This window comes from Heterocephalus glaber, unplaced genomic scaffold (assembly GCF_053883595.1).
Source record: "Heterocephalus glaber isolate CG9 unplaced genomic scaffold, H.glaber_assembly_v1.0 deba00000546, whole genome shotgun sequence".
Lineage (NCBI taxonomy): Eukaryota > Metazoa > Chordata > Mammalia > Rodentia > Bathyergidae > Heterocephalus > Heterocephalus glaber.
In genome coordinates, this window is record NW_028258147.1 from 43,630,139 (window position 1) to 43,657,961 (window position 27,823).

At 41.9% G+C, this 27,823-nt stretch overlaps 1 long non-coding RNA gene across 3 annotated transcripts; it reads right to left on the reverse strand.

Moving 5' to 3' along the window:
* Nucleotides 1-125: 125 nt before the first annotated feature.
* Nucleotides 126-27,800, reverse strand: LOC110345381 (uncharacterized). 3 transcript variants are annotated; one of them, XR_002388687.2, is made up of 4 exons: nucleotides 27,630-27,800; nucleotides 25,578-25,731; nucleotides 12,954-13,115; nucleotides 126-12,198 (listed from the first exon to the last, which is right to left on the reverse strand). It is a non-coding gene; the product is annotated as an uncharacterized LOC110345381 (long non-coding RNA). The 3 variants fall into 3 exon arrangements; XR_015448791.1 differs by having other exon boundaries at nucleotides 12,950-13,115; XR_015448792.1 differs by lacking the exon at nucleotides 12,954-13,115 and having other exon boundaries at nucleotides 126-10,835.
* Between the last annotated feature and the right edge of the window lie 23 nt (nucleotides 27,801-27,823).

Sequence of the window (27,823 nt, forward strand, 5' to 3'; positions counted from 1 at the left end):
ACCAGGGTTCCTACCCAGGGATCTCACTGGGGCCTCCAAAATGTAAGACCAAGGGCCTTACCAAATGCTCCAAGGAGCTGACTGCAGCAAAGAACACCCGGGAAGGAACATACATGACAAGTTGGAAAAGTAAAACAGACCTTTATTAGTCTGGCCAGACGGCACTCTCCAAGTAACAGGCTTAGAGAGGGCCTCGAGTTCAGGGGGTTGGAAGGTTTTATAGGGGCTGCAGGAGTGCTTAGCAAGCAGAACTACAGAAGCGGAATTTTTGCGGTTAGGGGACAGTTGGGGGGCGGTGCAGATGTTCTTTACTTAGTAAACAGGATGTTCCTTACACAGAAACAATGGTACATTCCTGGTGTCTTAACAGATAAACAAGTACATCCCAGGAACTCTGTGTCCTGTAGTGAACCCGAAACCCACAGGGACAAGATGGAGGGCCTGTAACAAGATGGCATTACTTGTGCTAAGTCTCATCTGGGTCTTACAGAAGCCCCTTCCTCTGGGCCTGTAGCTGTGGGATGGATGGTGGCATGGAAGCCCCTACCTCTGGGCTGGGAGTGGCAGGATGGGCAGCAGGCCAGAAGCCCCTTCTTCTGGACCAGGAGGAGCAGGATGGACAGTGGCCGGAAAGCCCCTTCCTTTGTGCCTGGAGTCATGGGACAGATGGCAGCCCAGAAGGCCCTTCCTCTGGGTCAGTATTGATTGATTTCTTGATGATAACCATTCTTTCTGGGGTGAGATAGAGTCTCAGAGTTGTTTTAATTTGCATTTCTTGAATGACCACTGAGGTTGAACATTTTTTCATATATTTATTTGCCATTTCTACTTCTTCATCTGAGAAGTGTCTGTTCATTTCAATGTCCATTTTTGGATTGGGTCTTTAAACTTGGAAGTCTATTTTTTTTTTTAGTTCTTTATATTCTAGACATTAGTCCTTTGTTTCAGGAATAGCTTATTAAAATTTTTTCTCATTCTGTGGGTTGTCTCTTCACTCTGTTGGTGGTTTCTTTTGCAAGAGCTTTTTAATAGGATGTGATCCCAGGTGTTGATTCTTTGTAATAATTCCTGTGCAACTGTTGTTTTGTTTATAAAGTCTTTGCCTACACGTGTATCTTCAAAAGTTTTACCTATTCTATCTTCCAGCAAATTAAATGTTTGTTTTAATATTTAAATCTTTGATCCATTTTTATTTTAGATCAGTGCATGGTGAGAAATATGGGTCCAGGTTTAATCTTTGGCATGTGGAAAGCCAGTTTTCCCAGCACCATTCATTTTAGAGGCTTTCTTCCAGCCAGGTTTTTGCCCCTTTGTCAAATATAAGGTAGCTGAGTGTGCTTGGACTTGTTTCTGCATCTTCTAATCTGTTCCATTGATCCTTGGGTCTGGTTTTGTTTTTTTGTTTGTTTGTTTTGTTTTTTGCCAGTACTATGCTGTTTATCACAATAACTTTATAGTATAATTTCAAGTCAGGAATTGTGATGCCCCTTCCCTTGCCTTTGTTGCCCATAATTGCTTTTGCTATTCTAGATTTCTTCTGGTTCCATATGAATTTTACAATTGTTTTCTCTAGTCCTGTGAGGTATGCTATTTGTATTCTGATTTGGATTGCCTTAAATCTGTATAACAGTTTTGGAAGTATGGCCATTTTTACTATATTGGTTCTATCCAAGAGGAGGGGATATCTTTCCATTTATTGATATCCTCTTCTGTCTCCTTTTTCAGAGTACTGTAGTTTTCAATGTAAAGGTCTTTTACTTCCTTCGTTAGATTGATTCCTAAGTATTTCATTTTTCTTGATGGTATTGTGAAAGGTTTCATTTCCCTAATTTCTCTCAGTGAATTTGTTGTGTACAGAAATGGTATTGATTTTTGAATTTTGACTTTGTATCCTGCTGTGCTACTGAATTTTGTTGACAGCATTATGCTTAAATTTCTTCCTTTACCATTCAAAAATCACCAAAGAGGTCATTTCTTTGGGGTTTCCAATTATCATATTAAATATCCTTTGAAATTTAACTGATCTTGAATGAATCAGTTAAATCACACACACACACACACACACACGTGCACATGCACACACACACACAGCCAGGTGTGGTAGTATACCACTCAGGAGGCTGAGGCAGGAGAATCACATGTTTGAGGCATAATGAGTTCAAGGCCAGCTTGGACTATCCTATTAGACCTTGTCTCAAAACAAAGCAAAATTGAGCCTGTAGAGTATTCAGTTAGCATGTCAAGACCCCAGGTTTGATCCCCAGTTCTAACCAAAAGGAATTACTTTTAAGAATAATATCAAATTAACTTTTTCCGAACCAAAATTTAACATCATGTACAGGAAGTTAGTTAACACTCTTCTAATGTTGTCAACATTTACCCTGCAGAGAGAATGTAAATTCTGCCCCCAAGGCCTTTTCCTAGATAGCTTAGGCATGCTAGTGTTACCTCCTGCCTCTGCTGCAATTTCTCTCCATGGAGATTTCCATCCTCCTGGAAGCTTTGTGGGAAAATACATCAATCCCTGCAAGAATAAAACTCTGGCTTTGAATGTTTTTCTTTTACTCTACTGCCATCTACTGGAAAGAAAAGAGAATTCTGAACACAATAAATTTGTTTACACACAAAGCATGTTTTTTACTACACAATAAACATTTAGAAACTATACCTACTAATGTACTTGGGATCTAGACTGTCCCTTGATAGGCTTATTGTGCCAGACACAATGGCCTACACCTTTAATTCCATCCACTTGGGGGACTGAGACAAGAAGACTGCAACTTTGAGTCCAGCCAACTTAGCAAACTCTTATTTCAAAGTTGAAAAGCATAGTGGTGAAGTCACTGCAGCTTTGCTCCCCACACCCTGACAGCTCTCACTGTGCTGAAGGTGTGGTTGCTAGCACAAATGATTGGTCATAAGGGTGCCCACAGCAATGATGGACTGATCTGCTCTGAGCTCAGAGCCCCTAGGCTGTCACACAGGAGGTGGGACCCAGCTGAAGGAAACAGTCATGGGAGAGTGAATGTGGATCTGTATGTGGCCCCAGCCCCACCTCTGGGGCTTTTTCTGGAAAAACTCTGCTTTTTGGCCAAAAGTTTGTGTACCAGAACTGTGGTCCCCACTGTGGCAACACTGAGAGTGGCTGGATCTTCCTGAGGGGGACCTAGCTGGCAGGGTAGCATTCCTATATTCCCATCACTTTAAGAAGCTGAGGCATTAGCATCACAAGTTCAAGCCCTGGTTGGGCAACTGAGCAACTAGGTGAGCTCCTGTCTCAAAAATTAAAAAAGCAGTAGAATGAAGCTCAGAGCAAAGGCCCTGGGTTCAATGCCCTGTACTGAGGAAAAATAGGTCTGTGAGAGATTATTAAATCATGGGAGCACCACCCTCAAGAGAGATTAATACAGTTTCTGAAAGATGTTGTGTCACTGTACAAAGGGAGAGCCTGAGCTCGGGATCTCTGACTTCCGGTCCTGTCATATGTGATCCCTTCTGCACTGGGTGGCTCCCTTGCTGCTTCTCTGCTATGCAGGCATACAGCCAGAACATCTTCACTAGGACACTGACACCACATGCTATGGACCCTCTGGCCATCAAAACTGTCAGCTAGACAAACTGCTCTACAAGTCACAGAGCCTCAGCCTTATTACATCAATAGAAAACAGACCAATATAGAGAACCAGGAACATAGAAAGACAAGAAATAAAAGGTGAGGGCTGGATGTCACTCATAGAACTTCCCTAGCATCCACGAGGCCCTGGATTCAATTGCAAGTACTGCAAAAAGAAAAGAAATATGAAATAAATGCACAAAGGAATAAATGCAGGAATGGTAGGAGCCAATGTACGTATGTATAAATAGCTATTTGCATCCTCTGCTTTGCTTTGTGACTGGTGTCTTTCCTTCTATTTTGTGATCTTTTTAAAAAAATTCTTTAATTGATACATTTTAGGTATACAATACATTTATATTTATCATTGGGTGCTTGTACCTGTACATGATGTATCTTGGATATTTTTTCCCCATTATCTATGTGCCCTTCACCCCCTCCACCCTTCCCTATTTACATAGACTTCATTTCCATTTTTTTTTCTTTTCTCATAATTTTTCATTTCCCTTTTTTGCTTTCCCCTTCCTCTCCCACCACTGCTACACCTTTGGACCTTTTCCTATTTCAAATTATGAATTATTCACTTTAATCATTTTAATCCTTATTTACACTTTCAGTTTCTCACACTAGAGAAAATATTCTGTCTTTACATGTGTATCTTATTTATTTCACTTAAGAGTATGGCCTCAATATGCATCCATTTAGCTATAAATGTCTCTAGTTTCTCGTTCTTTGTGGCTGACTAGTACTACATTTTATGCATAAAAAAATCTTCTTTATCAAGTTTCCAGTTGATGGGCACTTGGCTGTTTCCAAGCTTTAGCTGTTACAAACTGTGCTGCTATAAACATGAGTGGACTTATATCGCTGTGGTATGATTCTTTTAATTCTTTTGGGAAGATACCCAGTAGGGGAATAGCTGGGTCAAATGGGACATCTAGCTGTAGTTCTTTGAGGTATCTCCATACTGATTTCCACAGTGGTTGCACCAGTCTGCACTCCCACCAACAATGGAGAAGGGTTCCTTTCTCCCCACACCCCCACCAGCATTTGTTATTGGTTGATTTCTGACAGCAGCCACTCTTTCTGGGGTGAGGTGGAATCTCAGTGTTGTTTTTATCTGCATCTCTCAAATGACCAGTGATGTTGAATATATTTTCATATATTTATTTGCTGCTTTTACTTCTTTGTCTGAGAAATGTCTGTTCATTTCAGATGCCCATTTTTGAATTGGGTCTTTGAATTTGGGAAGTCTGATTTTTTTCAGTTCTTTTTTTTTTTTTTTTTTTTTTTTTGTACCAGGGATCAAACTCAGTCCTTGAGCTTGGGCAGCAGGCGGCGAAACCACTGAACTAAATCCCCAGCTGTTTTTTTCAGTTCTTTGTGTATTCTAGAGAGTAATCCTTTGTCTAAGGTACTGCTGTGTGCTTTCCCACATTGTAGGTTGTCTGTTAGCTCTGTTGGTGGTTTCTTTTGCAGTGCAGAAGCTTTTTAATAAGATGAGATCCCAGTTGTTGATTCTTTGTGCTAGTTCCCATGCTACTGAGGTTTTGTTCATAAAGTCTTTTCCTATGCCAATATCTTCAAGAGTTCTACCTATCTTCCAGCAAGTTTAGTGTTTCTGTCTTAATATTTAGATCTTTAATCCACTTCGATCTTAGTTTAGTGCATGATGATAGGTATGGGTCTAATTTAATCGTTGGCAGGTTGAAATCCAGTTTTTCCAACACCATTTATTAAGTAGGCTATCTTTCTTCCAATGAGGGTGGTTGGCTCCTTTGTCAAAGATGACGTGGCTGAGTATGTCTGAAGTTGTTTCTGCATCTTCTAATCCAGTCCACTGATTCTTGAGTCTGTTTCTTTGTCAGTACCATGCTGTTTTTATCACAGTAGCTTTGTAGTGTAGTTTCAAGTTGGAGATTATGATACCCCCAGCCATGTCTCTGTTGCCTAGAATTGCTTTTGCTCATCTGGGGCTCTTCTGGTTTGAAATGAATTTTTGGATTTTCTCTAGTTCTGTGAAGTATATTGTTGGAATTTCAATCAGCATTGCATTAAATCTATAGAGTAGTTTTGGAAGTATTGCCATTTTCACTATATTGGTTCCTCCTACCCAGGAACAGGGATGTCTTTCCATTTTCTTTTATCCTCTTCAGTCTCTTTTTTCAGAGTGCTGTAGTTTCCAGTGTAGAGGTCTTTTTCTTCCTTTGTTAGGTTGATTTCTAGATATTTCATTTTTGTGGATGCTATTGTAAAAGGAATTGTTTCCCTAATTTCTCTCTCAGTGAGTCTGTTATTTGTTTACAAGAAGGCTATAGTTTTTTGAGTGTTGACCTTGTATTCAGCTACACTACTGAAGCTGTCAACCAAGTCTGGAAGACTTTCAGTGGAGTTTTTTGGGTCTTCTATGTAAAGTATCATATCGTCAGCAAATAATGATAATTTAACTTCTTCCTTTCCTATCTTTATTCCTTTTATTTGTTTCTCTTTTCTAATTGCTGTGGCTAATGTTTCCAGGACTATATTAAACATGAGTGGTGATAGTGGGCATCCTTATCTTGTTCCTGATTTTAGTGTGAAAGTTTTCAGTTTTTGACCATTTAGTATGATGTTGGCTGTTAGTTTTTCATAGATAGCCTTAATCAGGTTAAATTAAAGACCTTCTATTCTAATTTTCTGTAGGGTTTTTTATCATGAATGGGCGTTGGATTTTGTCAAATGCCTTTTCTGCATCTATTGAGATGATCATATGGTTTTTGTCCTTGACTCAGTTAATATAGTGTATTTATTGATTTATGAATGTTGAACCATCCTTCCATCCCTGGGATGAATCCGACTTGGTCAGGGTGTATGATCTTCTTGATGACCCTCTGTATTCTGTTTGGCAGTATCTTGTTTAGGAGTTTTGCTTCTATGTTCATTAGGGAGATTGGCCTGTAGATTGGCCTCTCCTTTTAGATTGGGTCTTTCCCTGGATTTGGAATCAAAGTAACACTTGCTTCCAGGAATAAAAAGCCTTGCTTCCCTTTCAATTTCCTTGATGAGTTTAAAAAGTAATACCAATAGTTCTTTAAATGTCCTGTAGAATTCAGCAGTGAAGCCATCAGGACCTGGACTTTTCTTTGTTGGTAAATTTTTTATTACATTTTCAATTTCACTGTCTGTAATTGGGGTGTTTAGAATTTCTATATCTTCATTTAACTTTGGCAGTTTGTATGTATCGAGGAATCTATCCATTTCTTGCGTGTTTTGCATTTTATTAGAGTACAGGTTCTCAAAGTAGGTATTGATGATCCTCTGGATTTCTGCTGGGTCTGTTGTAACTTCACCTTTTTTGTTTTTAATTGCATGAATTTGAGCCTTTTCTTTCCTTTTCTTTGATAAGATTGGCTAAAGGTTTATTAATTTTATTTATTCTTTCAAAAATCCAACTCTTTGCTTCATTAATTTTTTGTATCCTCTTAGTCTCCATTGCATTGATTTCTGCACGGATCTTTATAATTTCCACTCTTGTACAAGCTTTGGGTTAAGCTCATGCTCTTCTTTTTCTAGAAGCTTGAGGTTCTGCATTAGTTTATTTATCTGAGTTCTCTCTGTTTTCCTAATATGGGCATTGACTATGAATTTCCCACATAGAACTGCTTTCATTGTGTTCCACAGACTCCTGTATATTGTGCTGGCATTATCATTTACTTGTACAAACTGTCTAATTTCTTCTTTAATTTCCTCTGTGACCCACTGGTTGCTCAGGAGGGTGTTACTCAATTTCCATGTGTTTGTGGGAGTTTTGCAGTTTCTTATGTTATTGATCTCCAATCTTATTGCACTATGGTCTGATAATATACAGGGGGTATCTTCAATTCTTTTACATTTACTTAGACATGTCCTATGAGCTAGCATGTGCTCTATTTTGGAGAAGGACCCATGTGCAGCCAAAAAGAATGTGTATTCTGATTTTGTGGGGTGGAACACTCTAAAACATCTATTAAGTCCATTTGTTCAATAGCTTGGTTCAGTTCTAGAATTCTGTTGTTAATTTTTTGTCTAGATGATCTGTCCATTTCTGATAGTGGAGTATTGAGGTCCCCCACTACAACTGTATTAGTGCTTATTTGGTCTTTCATGTCCATTAAGATTTGCCTTGTATAGCTGGGGGCATTCGTATTTGGTGCATATATATTTAGGATTGTCATCTCTTCCTCTTGGATTGTTCCCTTCACAAGGATGTAGTGACCATCTTTGTGTCTCTTAATTCATTTTGGTTTGAAATCTACTTTGTCTGCAAATAAGATCACTACTCTTGTATACAGCATATTGCTGGATTTTGCTTCTTAATCCATTCTGTCAGTTTATTTCTTTTGATTTGTGAATTGAGGCCATTAACATTGATATTTATAATTGATAGATATTGACTCATCTTTGTCATGATGTTTTACTGTTGTTGGCTCTTTTATTTTTTATTTTTTTCCCCTTTCCCTTTAGTTTCTTACCTTGCCTGGTGGCTTCCCTCTGTTGGGCTTCATGTAGTGGTGACCTTCATTGTCTTTTTCTAGGATATTGCTTAGAATTGTTTGGAGTGCTGGTTTGGTGTTCATGAAATTTCTCAGGTGTTCTTTGTCATGGAAGTATCTAATTTCCCCATTAATTTTCAAAGATATTTTTTCAGGATAAAATAGTCTAGGTTGGAAGTTATTTTCTTTTAGGGCTTGAAATACTTCACTCCAGGCTCTCCTTCATTTGAGGGTTTGTGTTGAGAAGTCTTCCATGATTCTGATGGGGTTTCATTTGTATGTGATTTGTTTCTTTTCTCTAACTGCCTGTAAGATTTTGTTGATCTGTTGGGTTTCTGGGACCTTGACTATTATATGTCGATGTGTAGATTATTTTTTGATCATGGCTAGTTGGAGTTATATATGCCTCACTAATCTGTACGTCCAATTCTCCACCTCTGTCTGGGAAGTTTTCTATTACTTCTGTGAACAGTTTTTTATGTCAATTGTACTTTCTCCTGTTTTTTTGTGGACTCCTATCAGTCTTATGTTATTGTTCTTTGCATCATCTAGCAGCCACTGGATTGATTTCTCATGGCCCCTTACTATTTTTAAGAGATCTCTCTTTTCATAGTCCTTAACTGCAATCATGTCTTCTATATCTGATATTCTATCTTCAGATGCCCTTAATCTGGTCTGAATGCTTTCAATGGAGTTTTTAATCTCCTGAATATCTGTTTGAATATATTTCATGGATTCTATTTCTTTCTTACATTGGGTGATCATGGTTTCCATTTCTTTCTTATGCTGGGCACTCATGGCTTCCAGCATAGTTCTGAGCTCATCTATTTTTTTTTTTTAATCTGTTTCTCTTCTAGAGCCTCTAATCATGTCTTTCACTCTGCTCACCATCTCTGTAGTTACCTGGGAGATTATTTCTGCTTTGAATTTTTCTACAGCCTCATTCATCTGTTCTGTTACCTCCTGTGCTACCAGTTCAGGTTGTCCAGGTAGTTGATTATCAGACTTTTCCACCTCACTTCCCCTAGAATTTGCTTTTCATGGGTTGGATGGCTCAGTTTGTGCCTTGCTTAAATGTCTTCTCATTTTCGTTTTTGGTACTGTCCTTGGTTTATTTCCTGGGTTGACACTTTGACGTTGGTTACTGTAAGTATCTTTGTTGATGTATTTAGAAGACTTATGGAATGATTGCTTCTCAGAGGTGTCTTCCAGATATAGGTGGTCCTTATATTTTGAGTCTCTAGTGGCTCTGAGTCTATCTCATTTTCATTATACCAGAAAGGACAACCGATTAGATCAATCACAACACCTTAGCCCAAGTGATACAATCACCAACACAATAGCATCAAGTACCTCTTAGAAAATGACAATTTGTGGTAGTTATTAATCTCTCACCTTTAACTGTATGAATTACATCAAAATCAAGGACCAACCCAACATATGTTTATAGTGAATAAATCTTCAATATAGCAACTTTACCCTTTGGGATGGGGAGTTAGAAGGAGTTGGGGAGGGGGGAATAGGTAGGCAGAAGGAGAGGGGAAGGTTAGCAGTGAGGCAAGAGGGCACAGGCAAGAGAAAGAAAGAGAAGAAAAGAAAAATAAAGAAGAAATATGAATTAGGGCCAGAACAGGAACACAAAGGGAGAAGAAGAACAATGTGGGACAGCAAGGGAGCGAGGCAGAGAGAGAGAGAGAAAGAAAAGGGGAAAGAAAGAAAAAAGAGAAAAATAAAAAATTTAAAAGAGTAGAAAAGAAGAAAAAAAATTAAAATAAGAGCAAAAAAATAGTGGCAATTTTGAAAATAACATATAAAAGATAAAAATGAAAGGCCTCCTTCAGGGTATGTGTCTGGTTCCACAATAAACAACATGGGCAGCAGTGTACAGTTATGTCAATGAGTCTCAGTAAGCCAGTCACAGACCCGTGAGATTCAGGCAGATTTCTGGCTGCAAGTCCCAAGTTGAGTTCCCTGTCCTCCTGCAGGGTTGAACTCTGCAAGTTTCTATTGCAGGTTCCAGCTGACCTTCCCCTGAAGACAGTCCAGGTTCCGATGGGAGGTGATGATCCCTCCAACTTACCAAGCACAGTGGTCTGGTGTGCCTTTATTGCAGAGACTCTCTTCACTTTTCCAGTGGGCTTCAGTTTTCATCAGGGAGCCTGAGAGAGGCCCTCTCTCTGTTTTTCACTTCTGCAGCTCAGGACAATAGACTTTATGTTCCCCTGTGCCTCTGTAGTTTGGAATCAAGTAGCTGCACAGCCAAGAGGCCAGAGGTGATGGGGGGAAGCTGTTCTTGCATGCCCGGGGGGTTATCATTGGCTGGGTCTCTGGCTGGGTCGGCTGGGTCTCCTGGTGGCAAGTGGGCGGAGCAAGCCAGACTGAGCAGGGCACAGTCAGCCCATACCCGCTCTGCCCATGCAGCTAAGCTGGCAGCTGGTGGGCAGGCCCAGGGTGGGTCCTCAGTGGCTGGGTCTCCTGGTCACAAGTCGTGTCTTTTCTTCTTAACCTCAGACTCCTTCTCCTTTTCTGAGGAGATGAGCACTGTCACTCCCTAGAAACCACTGATTACCATTCCACTCAATCCTGGATGTTACATGACTAGATGTGACACAGCATTGGCCCTGCATCGGAAACAGATCAAGGGCCGGGGATGTGGCTCAGTGGTAAAGTGCTTGTCTAACTGCACTAGGTCTTGGGTTCGAGCCCCAGAACTGCAAAAACAGAAACAGAGATCACAAGGAACTGTGCAATGCTAGAATTCAATCACTGTTTAGAAACCACAAAGCAAGCTAGGTAAGATTTATTCTTACTTCCAGGCTAAATCTTAGAAGTAATATTATAAAGAACAATAGAGCAAGTTATAAAAAGTTGCTTTACTTTCCAGGTAATGTGTCTATTTTGTGTTTCTTTTAAGGTGCTGGGGATAGAAACAAGGGCCTTGCACATGCTGAGCATGCCCTGTGCCACCAAGCTACCTCCCCAGCCAATATCTCTATTTTAAATCTCTCCTTTTCCCACATTTCACTGCTTGGAAATGATACTAAATACCTTCATTGCTCTGCAATTCATGGCTCGGCTCAAGGGATAACTGAGTTTCTGAACCCTGGACCTCAGTCTAACAAAAATTCTGAAGAACTCATTTTAAAAATTACTTAAGCCTAGAAAGGTGAAAAGAAACAGGGAGGTCGGCTTTTTGGAGATAGAGAAGGATCTGGGGAGGAGGCAGAGTTGGGTGAGGGAGAAAGGGGATAAAAATGATCTGACATGTGTGTCCTGATTCCCCAGAGCAGATTATCCTGTGATCATGATGTGTCATGGGCATGCATTAATTAAAAAGTAAAAGGCACAAAAAGATTATGAGATGACAGAATCTTTAAAAAGAGACACAGAAAGGAAAAGATCAAGAAAAGTTTCCAACTGAAATCTAGAAAAGCTTTCCCCGTGCTGGTCTGCTGCATTACACTGATTAATTATAGTGAGTGGAATTGTTAAAAGAAGCTTAATTCACTTCTTAAAACTCAAGAGGAAAGAATGTTGTTCAAGACATTCCCAAGTGGGTTAATCTGCAGCAGATGGAGATGCCCAGGGTGATCTGGAGATCGGGTCCTCTAGGTGTGTTTGGGAAACGCTGCCACTGGTGCTTCTAGTGGCCCACACAAATGCTGAGGCCAGCATTGGTTTTGGATCAGGCATTGTCACTTTCTAAGGTTCCACACCTTCTTTGCCTTATTTGGTTCTCCAAATATTCCTATGGCACAGATAGAATGGGGTGCTCTCCTCAATAAATGCCTCAAATGTTGTAGCATGCATTTATTTGTTTGTTTGGTTTTCTTCAGTCTAGGTTTCATTATGTAGTTCAGGCTGGGCTTGAACTCACAGCAATGCTCCTTCCTGAGCTGTCCAAGTGGTAGGATTATAGTCCCTGCTGCCACACCCGGCTCATACAGAAGTGAGAGTCACCCTGACCCCTGTCCACATTGGCCTCCCAATATCAGGGACATGGCTTCTTTGCCAGCACAGGGTCTGAGGTCTCTGCCACCTTCTACCACCCCATCATGGGTCCTGGAGTGAACCCTAGAAAGTAAATGCAATGTTGGTTGGAAAACAACAATTTTTTTTTAAATTTTGGAAATGAATGAGCTTGCCAACTCTTTATTGTTTAAAATGCATTAAACATAATGACAACTATAACTGCTTGCTCTTCCTTCCACTCTGAAAAGAACTGACATAGAGGCCCAGGGAAGAATTTTTTTTAAAACAACATGATTAGTGTATGGCTCAAGGGCCATATGCCACAATCAGGGTGACAGGAAGTCTCTGAAAGCTCAATAAGAGAATAGTAGCAGACTCTTTCCACCAGCTGAAGTTAACAACCACACCTGCTGCAATCGGCAGAGCAGCCTGTGAAAGGTGCTTCTTCTAGATCCACAAAGCTGAGCCCCAGTCCTGTGCCCTGGCACCTGCTCCTTAGAGTTGTTACTGGGGCCTGCAAAGTGGGCAGCTCAACCACTGCCCACAGAGGCTCTGAAGTGGGTAATAACAGACTCTTCAGGTAGATTCAGGGCCATGCGCACTGTAGGCCAGGGCTCACAGCATTTCCACTTTCCTTCAAGGCGTGTATCTGCTGTCACAGATTAGAGTTGATTAATCTCAGCCAGCCAGCCGTAGTCCACTGTGGTTCAGGCTGGTCTCTGGCCGTTATACTGGAGTTGAACTCCCTGACCTGTGTGGGTTTGAACCCTGCACAGTTCTGATGCAGGTTCAAGCCACCCTCCCTTACAGCAAGCCCATGTTCCAGTAGGGGATGCTGATCCCAACCTCTTACCAACCGTTGTAGCCTGCTGCGTCTTTACCACCATGGCTCCTTCACTCTCCTGAGAGGCTTCAATTCTCAACACCAAGCCTCGGGAAGACCCTCTCAGCTGCTCACCACTCCACCATCTTTCCAAGCACAGGGCAATGGTCTTTCTGCTCTCTGCCATTGTCTGGATCTGGGTGTACAGCACAGGCCAGGCAGTTAATGCCCACTGCTGAATGGCCAGCCCGGCATGGTTGGTGCCGGCTGCTCCCTTTTTACTTTCCATTTGATATTATTTTCCACTTAACACCCAATGGAAGTCACTACAGATCTGACAATGAAAATCTAAAATACTCCAGATAATGCAGAGGCAGCAGCACCAAACTTACCTGAACTCCCATCAGTGACCACACTTTCAAAGAAAAGGTCAAATTCTAAAGATGATCTCATTTAACCTTGGTAAAGCATGAACACATGAACACTTAGCAATTCCATCCCTCACATTTTCTGTACAGGAGGAATCAGCTTCCCCGGGATACAGTTTATTAGGGGAGGGGTACTATCAGTCTAAGCTGATCTCGAACTCACCATGTAGCCCAGGCTGAGAATGCTGGGATTACTGGCCTGGGCCACATGCCTGGCCCAAGAACATAATCACAACAGCAGAATGGCCTCTTTCTTGAGCATCCTAGTCTCTTTTCTGCTGTGATGACGTAACATCTGAGACTGGGTACTTTATAAGGAAAAGAGGTTTGCTTAGCTCACAGTTCTAACCCTGTTATCTTCTCCACTCTGGAAAAGGCTTTTAGGCTACATCACAACACGATGTACAGCCTCACAATAGAAGAGCATGTGGAAGAGATCACATGATTGGACAGGAAGCAAGAGAGAAAAGACAACTGAATCTGCTTCCTAAAACCCATCTCTAAGATTACTCAAAAAATTAAAACCAGAGGTTCCTTATGAATCAGCTACTCCCCTCCTTGATATCTTCCCCAAAGAACTAAAAGTACCATACATACATACATACATACATACAGTGATACATGCACACCCATGTTTTTAACAGCACAGTTTGCAATAGCTAAATCTTGGAAACAGCCAAATGCCCATCAACCGATGAGTGGATAAAGAAGATGTGGGGTTTTTTTATACAATGGAGTACTACTTTGTCATAAAGAAGCATGAGCACTTGGGCTGTTTCCAAGCTTTAGCTATTACAAACTGTGCCACTATAAACATGGGTGCACATATATTGTTGTGGCATGATTCTTTTAATTCTTTTGGGAAAATACCCAGCAGGGGAATAGCTGGGTCAAATGGGAACTCCAGCCCTAGTTCTTTGAGGTATCTCCACACTGATTTCCATAGTGGTCACCCAAATGCCCATCAACTGGAAACTGGATAAAGAAGATGTGGGTTTTTTATAAAATGGAGTACTACTCAGCCATAAAGAATGAGAAACTAGAGTCATTTATAGCTAAATGGATGCATATTGAGGCCATACTCTTAAGTAAAATAAATAGGACACACATGTGTAAAGACAGAATAGTTTCTCTAGTGTGAGAAACTGAAAGTGTAAATAAGGATTAAAAGGATTAATAACTAATAATTGATACTTTGAAATAGGAAAAGGTCCAAAGGGGTAGGGGTGGTGGGAGGAGATGGGGAAAGGAAAGAATGGAAAGGAAAAATTATGAGAAAAGAAAAAAAAATAGAAACGAAGTCTATGTAAATAGGGAAGGGTGGAGGGGGTGAAGGGTGCACAGGTAATGGGGAAAAAATAAGAACCAAGATACATCATGTACAGGTACAAACACCCAATGATAAATGGAAATGTATTGTATACCTAAAATGTACCAATAAAAGAATTTAAGAAAAAAAAAAAAAAAAAAGAAGCATGAGCTTCAGACATTCATAGCTAAATGGATGGACTTTGAGATCATACTCCTAAGTGAAATAAATACTGCATTATTTCTCAGGTGTGAGAAACTGAAATAGGAAATAAGGACTGAAATGTACAACAGACATTGGGAAATGAGAAGAAAATGTTCAAATGAAAAGGGGAAGAAATTGAGGGGAAGGGACAAGAAAAAAAGAAAGAATAGAAGGGGAAAATGGTACTTTCAGGGGCAGGGCAGTCCACATTCAAGTTTCCAATGGGATGCATCCTCAGAGAGAAGCCATTGTGCTCAATTAGCTGGGCATGATGGATCATGCCTGTGGCTTCAACACTCTAGGAGGCTGAGGGAGGAGGACCAGAAGTTTGAGCCCAGCCTGGGCAACTTAGCAACTTCATGAGACTCTGAAAAAATAGAAAAAGAGCTGGGGATCTAGCTCAGTCCTGAATTCAATCTGCAGTACCACAAAAACAAAAGTGCCCAATGACTGTACAGGCAATCCTCGATATGTGTGTGTGTGTGTGTGTGTTGTGTGTTGGGGATGGAGTTCAGGGTGTGTGAGAGAAGCATTCTACCACTGAGCTAAGCCCTCCCCACAGTCCTTAATTCTTTTTTTTTTGTATGAATCTTTTTTCTTCTTCTTCTTTTGGTACCAGAGATCGAACTCAGATCCCTGAACTTGCGAGGCAGGTGGCAGAACCACTGAGCTAAATCCCCAGCAGTCCTTAATTCTTGATTGCTGTCACTGTCTATCCAGTGGGGTACAGAACTGATTCCATATCTCCATGCACTTCCCAGCCTTGTGCCGAGGAAGATACTCCAACTGCCGTGCAATTTTAGGACATTCCCAGAACTACAGGTGCCACAGATAGCACTCCCCACACTCAAATCCCTTAGAGAAGAAACTGCTGTATATATACAAAAGAACATCATTTAGCCTTAAAAAGGAAGGAAATTCTGACCCATGCAACAACATGGTAAAGCTTAAGGGCAACCTAGTAAGTGACAAAGCTGGTCACAAAAAGATGAACACAGCATGATTCCACGTACATGTGGTACTTAGCGTAGCCTGATAAATAGAGACATCTGGAGGCATGCCTACTGAGGAGCTGGAAGGAGAGAATGAGGAGTCCCTGCTCCATGGCACAGACTTTCAGTTCAGGAAGATAAAGGAGAGGTGGGACGGGTGATGCCGACAGCTGCACAACAATGTCAGTGCACTGAATGCCCCGAACTGCGCACCTAGAAATGGTGAAGACAGTGCCTCTTATGCAAAGTGCACTTTAACACAAATGTTAAAATCTTTACTTAATAGAAAAGCATCCTATTTATCCTGATGGTTGATCTAAAAACAGCTTTGCACCCTTCACTGTCTGTGCTGGGAGACTGCAGTGAGATTACTAAGGGCCTCTCAGGGCCCTGCCAGCAAATACCAGAAGTTGCCCAGCCCTCCTGCTATTCCCCATGTTGGCCCAGGAGGAAGAAGCTCCCCACCTGACACATCCGCCTGTAGGCCAACACAGAAGCTTCACTCCACTTTCATGCCAACTCAAAGGAGGAGGAGCAGCTCATCTGATGGGTGATGGCAAAGGTTATGGGTGTGGTCTCCTGCTGGCCAAGGTCCTGAGTTAAAGTTCACTGTGGCTGGCATTACCTTTATTCGGTAAGCAGAGTGAGCTGGGCTCACTTTAACGAAATGAGAATTCTCTTTCTGCTCCAAGTCCTCTGCCAGCAACTAGGTGTGAGTCAGACTGGCCTCACAGAAGAGAACTGGCTGAATTTGGTTCCAGATTTGCTGAAGCAGGGCTCCCTCCTGGCCTAACTGAAAGATTTTTTCATTTCCACTTCACAAGAGCTAGCCCGTACTTAGGGTTTTCCTAGGTGAAAACTGAAAAGTCAATTCCCTTTCGGAGGCAACTTGAGCCCCTTCTTGGCTGGCAGGGAGGGACAAAAATGAGAAGTCAGAGCATAAGGTTTTAATCCTCCAAATCCCCATAAAAAGACCTTCTAAAAATAAGAAAAGTAGGACAGACTCTCAAAAACAAAAATCCCTTCCAACTGAATACAATTAGCTTTATACAAAACTCACTCCCTTATTCCTTTGTCTTTATTTTGTCCAAATAGAATAATTTCCTAATTATCATCAGTCCATGAACCTGCATGAGAAGAGCTGGACAGTGATTCCTCTGAAGTATTGTTTTGCTCTAAAATTCTATGGTATGGTGTTTTCCCTTATCCACAGGGCACAAGTTCCAAGGTCCTCAGTGGATTCCTAACACCATGGACAGTATGTGTGATAAAGTTTAATTTACAAATTAGACATAGTAAGATAGTAAAAAGAATAACTATTCATAAAAAGATAAGTATTACAATACTTTGATAAAATCGTGTGAATACAGCCTCTCACTCTTTCAAAATATGTTACTGTGCAGCACTCACCTGTGCTGATGTGAGATCACACAGGGCCTGCATGGCGGGATGGCCTGGATTACACATGTATTATGATGTAGCATTGTTCTACACTTCAGAAGGAGGATCGCCGAGCCACACAATGCAGTTGACTCCAGAAAACTAAAATCACAGAGAGTTCAACCACAGATCCAGGACTGCTGCACTGATTATGTTTGCTTCTGCTTCTGCCACCATTCCCAGAGCTCTAGTAACTGGAGGAAGTATCAGAAGACTAGAATGTAAGCCAGGGTTTAGCCAGCTTTCTATGCCTATAACAAATTCCTGAGACAATTAACTTATAAGGAGAACAGTTTTATTTTGGCTTGCTGTTGTGGAGGTTTCAGCCCATGGTCTGTTGGTCATGGTGGTTCAGGACTATGGCAAGGCAGCACACCATGGTGGACTTGGGTGAGCAAAGCCACTTACCTCTGAGGTCCCACAGGCCCTGCAAGGGCACAACCTCAATGACTCAGGGACCTCCCACTGGACCCCATCTTGAAGGTGCCCCACCTCACAGTAACACCAAGCTGGTAGGTCTTACATGGTTCTAAAAAGACCCAAGCCTAATGCAGGGGTCTCGGGGGACACAGATCCAAACCACAGCAGTGCCTTACAGAATGATCTCTGCAGATAAACACTTGGCAGATTTCTTTTAAAAAGACCACGTTATACTCTGGATCTTGTGTCCCTGAAAGTGACAGAAAGCTGACTAACAGCGTGCTCTCCTGTGCCAGAATGATTCGGGTACTAATGGGACCTGCAGTTCTGTTTATCTGGATCCAGAGTCTACTGGACAGAGTCACTCACAAGCATATAAAAAAAATTCCTGGTATGGCTCAGACCTAGGACACTGCACCAAGAGTGATTTCCCAAAAGGGACCAGTTTATTTTTACTTTATGAGGCTGCCGACAGATTCAGGTTTTTCTGGTTCATCTCCTTTGTGTTGGTATTTATTTATTAAACTGAAATTATCATGTCTTCCTTCCTGAGGCTCCTGGCTTCACTGCACACATATACCAAACCTAACATTAAACCTTCACTTCACGTTCTTCAGACGTCCAGATTCACCACAGCTCATATATTTCTCTGAGAATCCTGAGTTCATCCTTCTTATCCATGTTCCCAAACAGAGGGAAAAAGAGAACTCTTAGGGTCCCCATCCCCACACAAAGAGCTCTTCTCTCCTTGAAAGCAACTAGTGCATTTTTCAGTTCATAGGTCCTAGACTGTTCTAAAGAGATCAGCAGCCAAAGAAACTGTAAGATTAGATGATTCAAAGACTCCCTATTATTGCCACAGCTAGCTTATAATTACAAATGCTGGGGTGAAGGCACATCTGAGTCATCCACGTTCCTAGAAGGGAGAATGCCATTAGTTGTCTTGCTGCATAAACCTTCATGACTTATACTCCTGCTCCAGAACTAGTTCTCAGTGTGCTTCATCCTGAAACTGCAACTGATTTCTTTCTCACTCTCACAAAAATTCAACATATCCTGCAATCATCTTAATTGTCAACTCCTGACAGCCTCCAGAGCTGTCAAGTCTGTATTTTGTTTTGTAGTACAAGGACTGAACACAGGGCCTCATGCAAGGCTGCACTGAACTTGCAGTTCTCCTGTCTCGGTGTTGCCAGTGGCTGTGACAGTGCATGCACCTCCACATCTGGCCTGTAAGTTCACAGTGTGAGCAAATGACTCTGCAAAGGTGGTATGGATGAGTGTACATGCTCACACTCAGTGAGGCAAGAAGGAAGTAGGTAGCCTTAAAATCCTGTGTTTTGACCTTGGTTCTCCAGTGCCTGGTGATGTAAATTTAGGAACGTCGCCTTTTGTGGCAAGAGATTCTAGGGTAAAGAGAAAGGTGAAGCAGAGTTTCTGGGAAATTATCAGTTATTCCAAATGAAAGCAAGCTGAGGTTTTTAATCAATGTAGAATAGAAGGATGATTTTTTTTTTTTTAAAGGAAGGTATATCAGCATGTGAATGTGATCCTAGCACTCTGTCTGGGAAGTTGAGGTAGGTGGAACAACTTACTGACTTGCAAGATAAAAAATAAAAACAAGAGTTGCAGGTGTAGTTCAGTGTAAAGGGCCTCGGCTCAATCCCAGTATCTCAAAATAAATAAGTAAATCACAAGTCCTTGGGAAGTCTTAATCAGGGCCAGTGGAGCCATGTTGCCACCTACCTGTGATGCAGTCACCTGAACCCTGACAGGCTCACCAGGTATAGAGCTGCAAGAGGATAAATAGCCACACACACTCATGCTGCTTGGGGCCCACTGTTCTCCATCAGCATAAACTTCATTCCTCCCTCTCCCATCTTTGTATCATTGACATAGCCATAGACCCACTTAACGACAGCCTGATCTCCTGAATTCAACTCTGCTCTGGAGAACCCAGCCTGGCTTCTCCCCTCAGAGCCCGGTATCTGCCAAGAAGGCCTCTGTCTGTGCTGGCAGATGGGCAAGTCAAAGGCAGTAGCTTCCTGGGTCTGCTGAGATGAAGGTGGCCTACAGGGAAGTGCGGAAGCCTCAGGATGCCCCTGTGTCGGCTAACAGTGGGAGGACTGTGGGCTCTAAGAGGAAGCACTCAGCTTCCTGAGCCATAAATTGCAAGAGGCCCCTAAAGAAGTCCACCCTTGGGAAGGCTGTGGGTAGCAGAGAAAAGTCCAGACCTCCATGTAGGGGGCAGGGTACTGAGCACTGATCTCAGGGCTTTCACACTGAGCTACATCCCCAGGGTTTTGTTTGCTTTTTATTTTTTGACAGTATCTCACTAAGTCACTAAGTTGCCCAGGCTGGAACCAGAATAGATGATTCAAAATCTGCAAAGACTAAGATACATTAACCAGCAAGGCGAATGTGTTTGGTTATTCTTTGGTTTTGCTCTCTCTCCCTCCCCTACCCCCAGGCCCAAAGGGGAATCGGGTCCCACAGCAAGATGAGATCAATTTACTGTTCTGAGGTTCAGACTCAGGGCCTGCCTGATGGGAGTCAGACACCACTATGGGGACCGAGGGCTTCAGACTCCTGGGCCCTTGGCCTGCTGTTTGCTCATTATAAACAATATCCACTTTTTTGCTGAGTCAATCAGAGACATTAAAAAGCAGTTTCTGCTAAAATCCATGGTTCTTTGCTTGGGTCTACAAATGCCCAGTGGGCAACCAGCAGAGCCTGACCTTTACTTTGTAAGGCCCTGGGTTAAATTCCCAACTCTGCATATAGGCTTGTTAGTCATTTAGGGAATGTCTGCCTAAATATTAGCAAAGCAAAGTTTATTAGCCCAAAGTTACCTAGCTCCTCTCACCCCCTTTCAAGATGGAGGACAACAAGATAAGAATAACTAATGTAATTATCAGGAGTCCACAGGCTCTTCATTGTCAACCTTTAAAAGTCCCGTTAGCAGGCCTCCTCCCTGGAGGGATGTTTTAAAGTCTCCAGTCATTGCTCTAAATCTGTAATCACCTGGACTCCAGGAAAAGCAAAGCCTTGCATGACTGAAACCCCCACAAGGAGAGAGAAGGATTTCACGGACACTGAGCCACTCCCCAAGCCATGAGGGTCCCTCCAGGGCTGCAAAGCCGAGACTGAGACGACCATCAGTGCTACTTTGCAGGTGGGCCACTCTGAGCCTCCTCATCAGAGCCTGCTCCCTCCAGCCATGACTCAGCCTAAAGTCCTTTCTCCCTTCTCTCCTATTTTTCAATGAAAGGTTTTGTGTATAAAATCATACTGTTGCTTTACTTTTAATTTCTGTTATTACCAAAGCAAAGAACCATGCTAGCCAGTGAAAAAAAGATAGAATGCAATACTCCCACTGAAGCATGCCCCAGCCCTATGAGTAATATCATAAATGTTGAATTTATTTCATCAGGATTTCTGTTGCCTTCACCAGATTTTCAACACTATGAGCAATAGGATAAGGTCAGTCTACCTCACAGAGCAGGCATTCAGCATTTGCCCAATAACCATAAAAAACGCCAGCTAATTCTAGAACAATGTTTTAATAATTGAAGCACTCTATGTCACTGATGTTCCTAAGATTTGAAAACGTGTTCTACAAATACAGTTTTTTTGCTTGTGTACACACACATGTCAGATTGTAAACATAAAGTCTTGGAGTAATTAAAACTAAGAAACGTTTTTGCAGGCAGAATCTGGAGAGTCTGCTAGCCTTTTTGATATCCCTTAAGCCACAGAAGTAAGAAATGTCTGGTCTAAGCCTGACCTGGGGGAAGCCCTTGGCCCTGACTTAAGTAGGAACTCTGGGAATGCTCTCTCTCTCTCCCATCACATCACTCTGTCCTCTCCCACCATGGAACAGCAGAAGTACAGGTTTGCCCTAATATTCTTCACTGTTTTGAGTTTGTTTCTATGGTCCTTGGGATTAAATCCAGGGCCCTTTTATTAAGCTATATCCCCAGTGCTTTTTTATTTTGAGACAAGGTCTCACTACAGTCTCTAAAATTCCCAGGCTGGGTTGGAACATGCTTAGAGTACAGGGATTACAGGAAGGTGCCACCATGCCAGGGTGGCTGGTTGGCTGGCTTTCCTTCTTTTGAGACTGGGTCTCACTACAAAGTCCAGCCTAGTCCTGAACTCATTATGTGACCCAGGCTGCACTCAAATTCTGGATCCTCCTCCCTCGGTTTAGGGGTTTCTGGATTACAAGCATGAGCCACCACACCCACCTCCTCAGTTATTCTGTAAAGGCCAATATCTGAAAAGAAGATCTCTGCCAAAACCATCAAAATTCAAAACATATCATCAATTTGCCTCCTACCCAGTAACATGGGTAACTGACAGGACAGTTCTGCAATGTGTCCCAGAGACTGGAGAGGTGCGTGATAAAGAAATTGTGATGAACCTTGTGGCTCTATCCACTTTGCTGGTCAGCTTTTCACTGCTGTGACCACACATTGACTTGAAGGAGAAAATATTTGTTTGGGCTCAGGGTTTCATCTTTGGTCTAAGGGCAGCCAGCTGAACTGCTTTAGGACCACAGGGAGGCAGAAACATCATGGGAGAGGGTGTGGCAGAGAGACAGTGCTCATCTCTTGCCAGCCAGGAAGCAGAGAAAAAGGGAAAGAGCCAGACAGGAAAAGGGTTGGGGACCAGATAGCATCCCCAAGGTCATGCCCCCAGGACCCTGCCACTGAACCCCATCCTGTTTCCATCACCTCCCAATGATGGCATCGAATTACGATTTATCAATGAATGGGCCCACCAAGGAAGTCAAAGCCCTCGAAATCCAATCACCTTCTGAAAGCCCCAGCTCTGAACATGAGACTTGTGGGGAGCACTTTGGATCTAAACCAATAACACTATTCTCACCATCTCCTCCTAATAGGAAATGTTCAGTATCTTATCCTCTGTGCCAAACAAGTGCCCCAAACCAAGTTGCTAGGACCCTGAAAATGACAACCCAAAGTGTGGTGCCTCAACCTGTTGATTTGAAGAAACAGTCTCAGAACTCAGATTTCTCTAACTTCCCCTTAAATACAAGTGTTGGGGCTGAGGGATAGCTCAGTGGGAGAGTAGGTGCTTACCATGCTCAAGGCCTTGAGTTCAACCCATAGCACCACAAAAAAATGGTAGGAGAGGAGGAGGAGGAATTGTCTTAAACTCTCTCCATGGGAATAAGGATACCATCAAATAACCAGGAAAGATTAACCATCTGAAAAGAGAGATGACCAAAAGTTATCATTATACCCAGACAGTCTTTTGATCTCCTCTTCTGAGGGCAGCTCTGAGAGATTATGTGGAGACTTTATCTGCACAACAAGACACCTTTGTTCACAACAAGGTTGGTCTCTAATCTCCCATACCCTGCCACTACTCCCTAACTCACAGACACTTCTCTGTGAAAAGGATATTTAAGTTTCAGCCACCTGGTGCTTTCTTTGAGTCTCCATATTTTGAATGGTTCCCATGTATAAGTACTATGGTTTTCTCTTGTTTACCTAGCTTTGTTATAAGGATATTGGCCATGATCCTTTATGGATAGGAAAGGGACCATTCCTTTTCCATCCCTACAAAGCTAATCCCATCCACTAGCTCCAAGGTAGGCCCACTGGTCTAAGACAGTGGTTCTCAATTGGGGTTTGTTTGGCCCCTAGGAGTATTTGGCAATGCCTGGGGATATTTTTGTCATAGCTGGCAGTGGGGGACTCTACTGGATAGAGCCCATGGCTACTGCTAAACATCCTTCCATGCATAGGATCTCGTACAACAAAGAACTGCCCAACCCCAAAAGACAATAGTCCTGGCAGAGAGAAACCTCACACTGATTTAAGAAGCTTTTAACCCATCTAAAGATATTAAAATGCAAGGCCCTGAGTTGGAGTCACAGTACTGAAGTGGGAAGAAAAGATGAAAATGAAGTTTGCAAGGTTTCTTGAAAAGTTCTTCCTGAGCCAGAGGTGGTCGTGCATGCCTGTATTCCCAGCACTCTGGAAATCTGAGGCAGGGGGACAGCAAGTTTAAGCTGATAAATTTAGTGACTTAGCAATTTAGTGACTTAGCAAGATCCTGTCTCAAAACAAAAAATAAAATTAAAAAAGGGATGGGGATGTAGTTCAATATGAAAGCCCTGGTTCAACCCATGGTACTGGGGAAAAAATGTTCTTCCTGACTTCTGAAGCTCACTTTCTCTCCCTCCAGCCTTGCTGAGGGTATTCAAAGTTGGGAAGTATGGCCACCACACCACTGTGAAGATGAAGGCCACACAAACAGAAAGGCACAGCCGGCAGATAAAGACAGCATGGAAACCTGCCTGGATGCTATTCTGTAAACCAATAAATGCCCTTACTGCTTAAATCAGTTTAAATCAAGCTTTACTTCAAACCCAAAGCTGTACCCAGCCTAACTGACTCAATAAGTATTCTCAGTTATCAGAGAATTTTTAAAAAATTTAAACCATTACAAGAATGTTGAAAACTCTGTGCAAAGAGGGAGAGGGATAGATTGTTTTAAGGTTTCTGGGGGGTTTTTTTTGGTTGGTTGGTTTTGGTTTTTTGATTGGTTTTTTTGTATGGTTTTATGTTTTGGTTTTTTGTTGGTTTTAAGGTTTCTGGAGTTTTTTTGGTTGGTTGGTTTTGGTTTTTTTGTTTGGTTTTATGTTTGAATTTAACACAGGCCCTTTACATTGAGCAGCATCTCCAGCCCATTTTTTATTTTCTATTTTGAGACAGGGTCTCATTAAGTTGCTAAACTTCCCAGGTTGGGCTTGAACTTGCAGTCCTCTGGTCTGGGCCTCCCAAAGTGTGCAGATTATAGGGGTGCAGCAACACACCCAGTGTTTGAGTTCATTTTGGATCCTATTGTAGCATTCGACCTTTGCAACAATATTTGCACACCTTAATAAAAGCTGAGAACCAGCCAGGTGTGCTGGTGCACACCTGAAATCCCAGCACTCTCCCCAGAGTAAGGTAAAGGACCCCAAGGTTGAGCCTGGCCTGGCCAATTTAGCAATTGAGTGAGACTCTGTCTCAAAATAAAAAAGGGCTGGGGATGTAGTGCTGGGTTCAGCTTCCAGTACTACAAAAAACAAAAGCAAAAATAAAACAAACAAAAAAAGCCCCTCCAGACTGGAGGAGGACAAAGGTGGAGCTATTAATCCAGCTGAGCCATAGCACCAGCAGGCAAGCAGCAGAGAGGTAGAGGGGATCGGAAGTTATGGACTGTTCATACAGTATTTATGTTTATTCTTTCCTGGATATATTTAAAGGAAGAGCCATTGGGAAAAAAACGGATGAAGTTATGACTATAATCCCTGCACTTCTGGTGCCAGGGCCCTACAATTTGCTAAAGGTTGACTTGTCAAGATAAATTACAATATTAAATTTTCTTTTCAAAATAGAAGACACATGGTAAAAAGGAGTAGTGTTAATGTCTTCAGAAAAAGGTATAATGGTACAGGTGTCTCCAAACCAGACAGCAACTTCCGGCTCCACAACTATGCTCTAACTTGTGGAAATATGTGTGCTTCAAGGACCAATCTCCACAAACATTCTGAGAAATGAGATCCAAAGAAAATTGAAATCCAACTTTTCAACTGAATTGTAAGGATTTAAACAGCCAATTTAAATTTCCATTAAGCATGACAGGGACAGAGGTATATATCACTGTCAGTACCTTTTAACTAGTACTATAGCCTCAAGATGAATCTTCAAAACTAATTTAGAATATGAGAAGTTAAGACTTTGGAAAACATGTCAAAAATGGAAATAAAAAGTGTATTAAATCCTTACAATGATGTATGCTTTGCTACTCCTCTAAACTCCAGGAAGCCAAGGCTGGCTTACCTAAACCAGGTCTTCCGTACAGGACTTAGTCACTGGGTGTGGTGATGCAGCTGCAGTCCGGCACAAACATGACTGTGAATCACCACCACACTCCTCTGCAGTCGACAGTGGGCCACTGCATGCCTGTCACACAGGTAGTCTGATTCTCACCCACCTGCAACACCAAAACATTTAAATAAAAAATTACAGCAAAGTTGTAGGTGTGTGTTTCGAATCACTCTGGTATAGCCACCTAGTTAAGAATAGACTTTTCCTGATGGTCAGGGTTTGAATTCCAGCCGTGCTATTAACTTGGCCCTTCAGTGCTGTTTCCCTCATCTTCAAAATGGGTAAAGCAGCATCTCCTTCCTGGAGTTGTGAGGATTAACAGCGTTAACATTTGTAAAGCTCTTTTTTTTTTCACATTCAGTTGTTCGGTTATTTTTATGTTGTCTCTCCATACAGATGGCAGTTGACATTTTAAAATATGAACATTTTAGAAATGATTCATTCTATAAACGTGCTAATGTAAGCGGTTACTTAGTGCAATGAAGAAACAGAATTTTCAGTTTTCTTTTTCTTTTTTTTTTTTTGGAGTACTGGGGATCCAACTCAGGACCTTGCATTTGCGAGGCACGCGGCAGCACCACTGAGCTAAATCTCCAGCTTCAGTTTTCTATTTCATTCTGAGTTTTAAACTACATAGATTTTTTTTTTTTTTTTTTTGTATTGGGGATTAAACTTGGGACCTTGTGCTTGCAGAGGCAGGGAGCAGCACCACTGAGCTAAATCCCCAGCCCTACATAGATTTCATTTATTTTTTCATTTTTAAAAAATAAACTTTATTAGATCATAATGTTGTCTGAAGTTACCACCTTTGTCAAAAGTCAACACAAAGCTTCCAATCATAGATTTCTTTTTAACATGCATCAGGACAAATTTCTTTTCATTTTTAAGTTTCAGGTGAATACTACCTTATATCTTTGCAATAGGTTTCTTCCTAAAACAGAGTACACACTGACTACATACAGTACACAGTAATTAGCATATTATATAAAGTTATTAGTAGCTTTTAGACCTAAAAATCAAAAGAATAACCTAAGACTAAAATGTCAAGCTCATATCTCTAATTCCACCTTTGCCTAAAACAATTTTGCAGTTTTCTAACTCCTTTGCAGTTTTCTACATTAGAATTGCTTAATCCTGGGCTATAGCTCAGTGGCAGAGCACATGTTTACCATACACAGTACAAGGCCCTGGGTTCAATCCATAGCTCCAAAGACCAAATCAAACCAAACCAAACTGAAACAAAACAAAAAACCTATAATCTAAAACTGATGTTTTTGTTAGGAGTGCCATTTTCTTAAAGGTTGAAGATGGTTTTAAACTAAGTGTTTTTTTAAAAAAATCAGATTTAAACATGTTTTATTTTTCTTTCCTCACAAGAACATAAAAATCACGAAGGGGAACTTACCAGGAAAATTTTTTAAAGTAACATAACTTTCCTTTTAGTTGTAAAGCTCTTAAAACAGTTCATGGCATTAGCTAGTACTTAAAATGTATCTCATTTTAAGATGGTTGCCCCAAAGAACGTCACAGACTTAAATCTGCACACTCTAGAAAAGCAGACGTATAAAAAGTGTCCTATTTTCCCCAATATTCCTATTTATTTATTTATGTAGACAAGGGCTCCCTATTACTGGCCTTGAACTGTTTCAGCTTCCCAGTGCTGGGATTACAGGCATGCACCACCACGCCTGACTGGTTCTCATGTTTCATTAAGGTATGTTAGTACTCTTACAAAGGTCTAATGCTACAACAGGATAGAAAGTGAATGCAAACACCGGGCATGGTGGTGCACGCCGCAATGCCAGCACCGAGGAGGCTGAGGCAGGAGGATTACTGAGATCTCAAGGCCAGCCTAGACTACACCTCCCCCTCAAAAAAAAGTAACACTTTACATAATATAAGGAATAAGGGGACACTTCCCTTGGCCACACGGGTACTTGGGTGGACCGTGGGTAGCCTTTCCACAAGGTCTGCAACCAAGACCTCACAGAATCGCGAACTCACTCAGAATTATCGGGAATCTACAGGGAGTCTGCCTCAGTTTCCCTTGAGCAGGCGAGGCACACCTAGGAAGAGCCTAGTCTGCCCGCCTGACCTGAAGCCCACCTGGGGTGGGGCAGCGCGGCGAGGGGCGGGGCGACGGCCGGGCCGGGGCCACGGGCTGTCAGGCGAAGGTAGGCGGGGGGCGGAGCGACAGC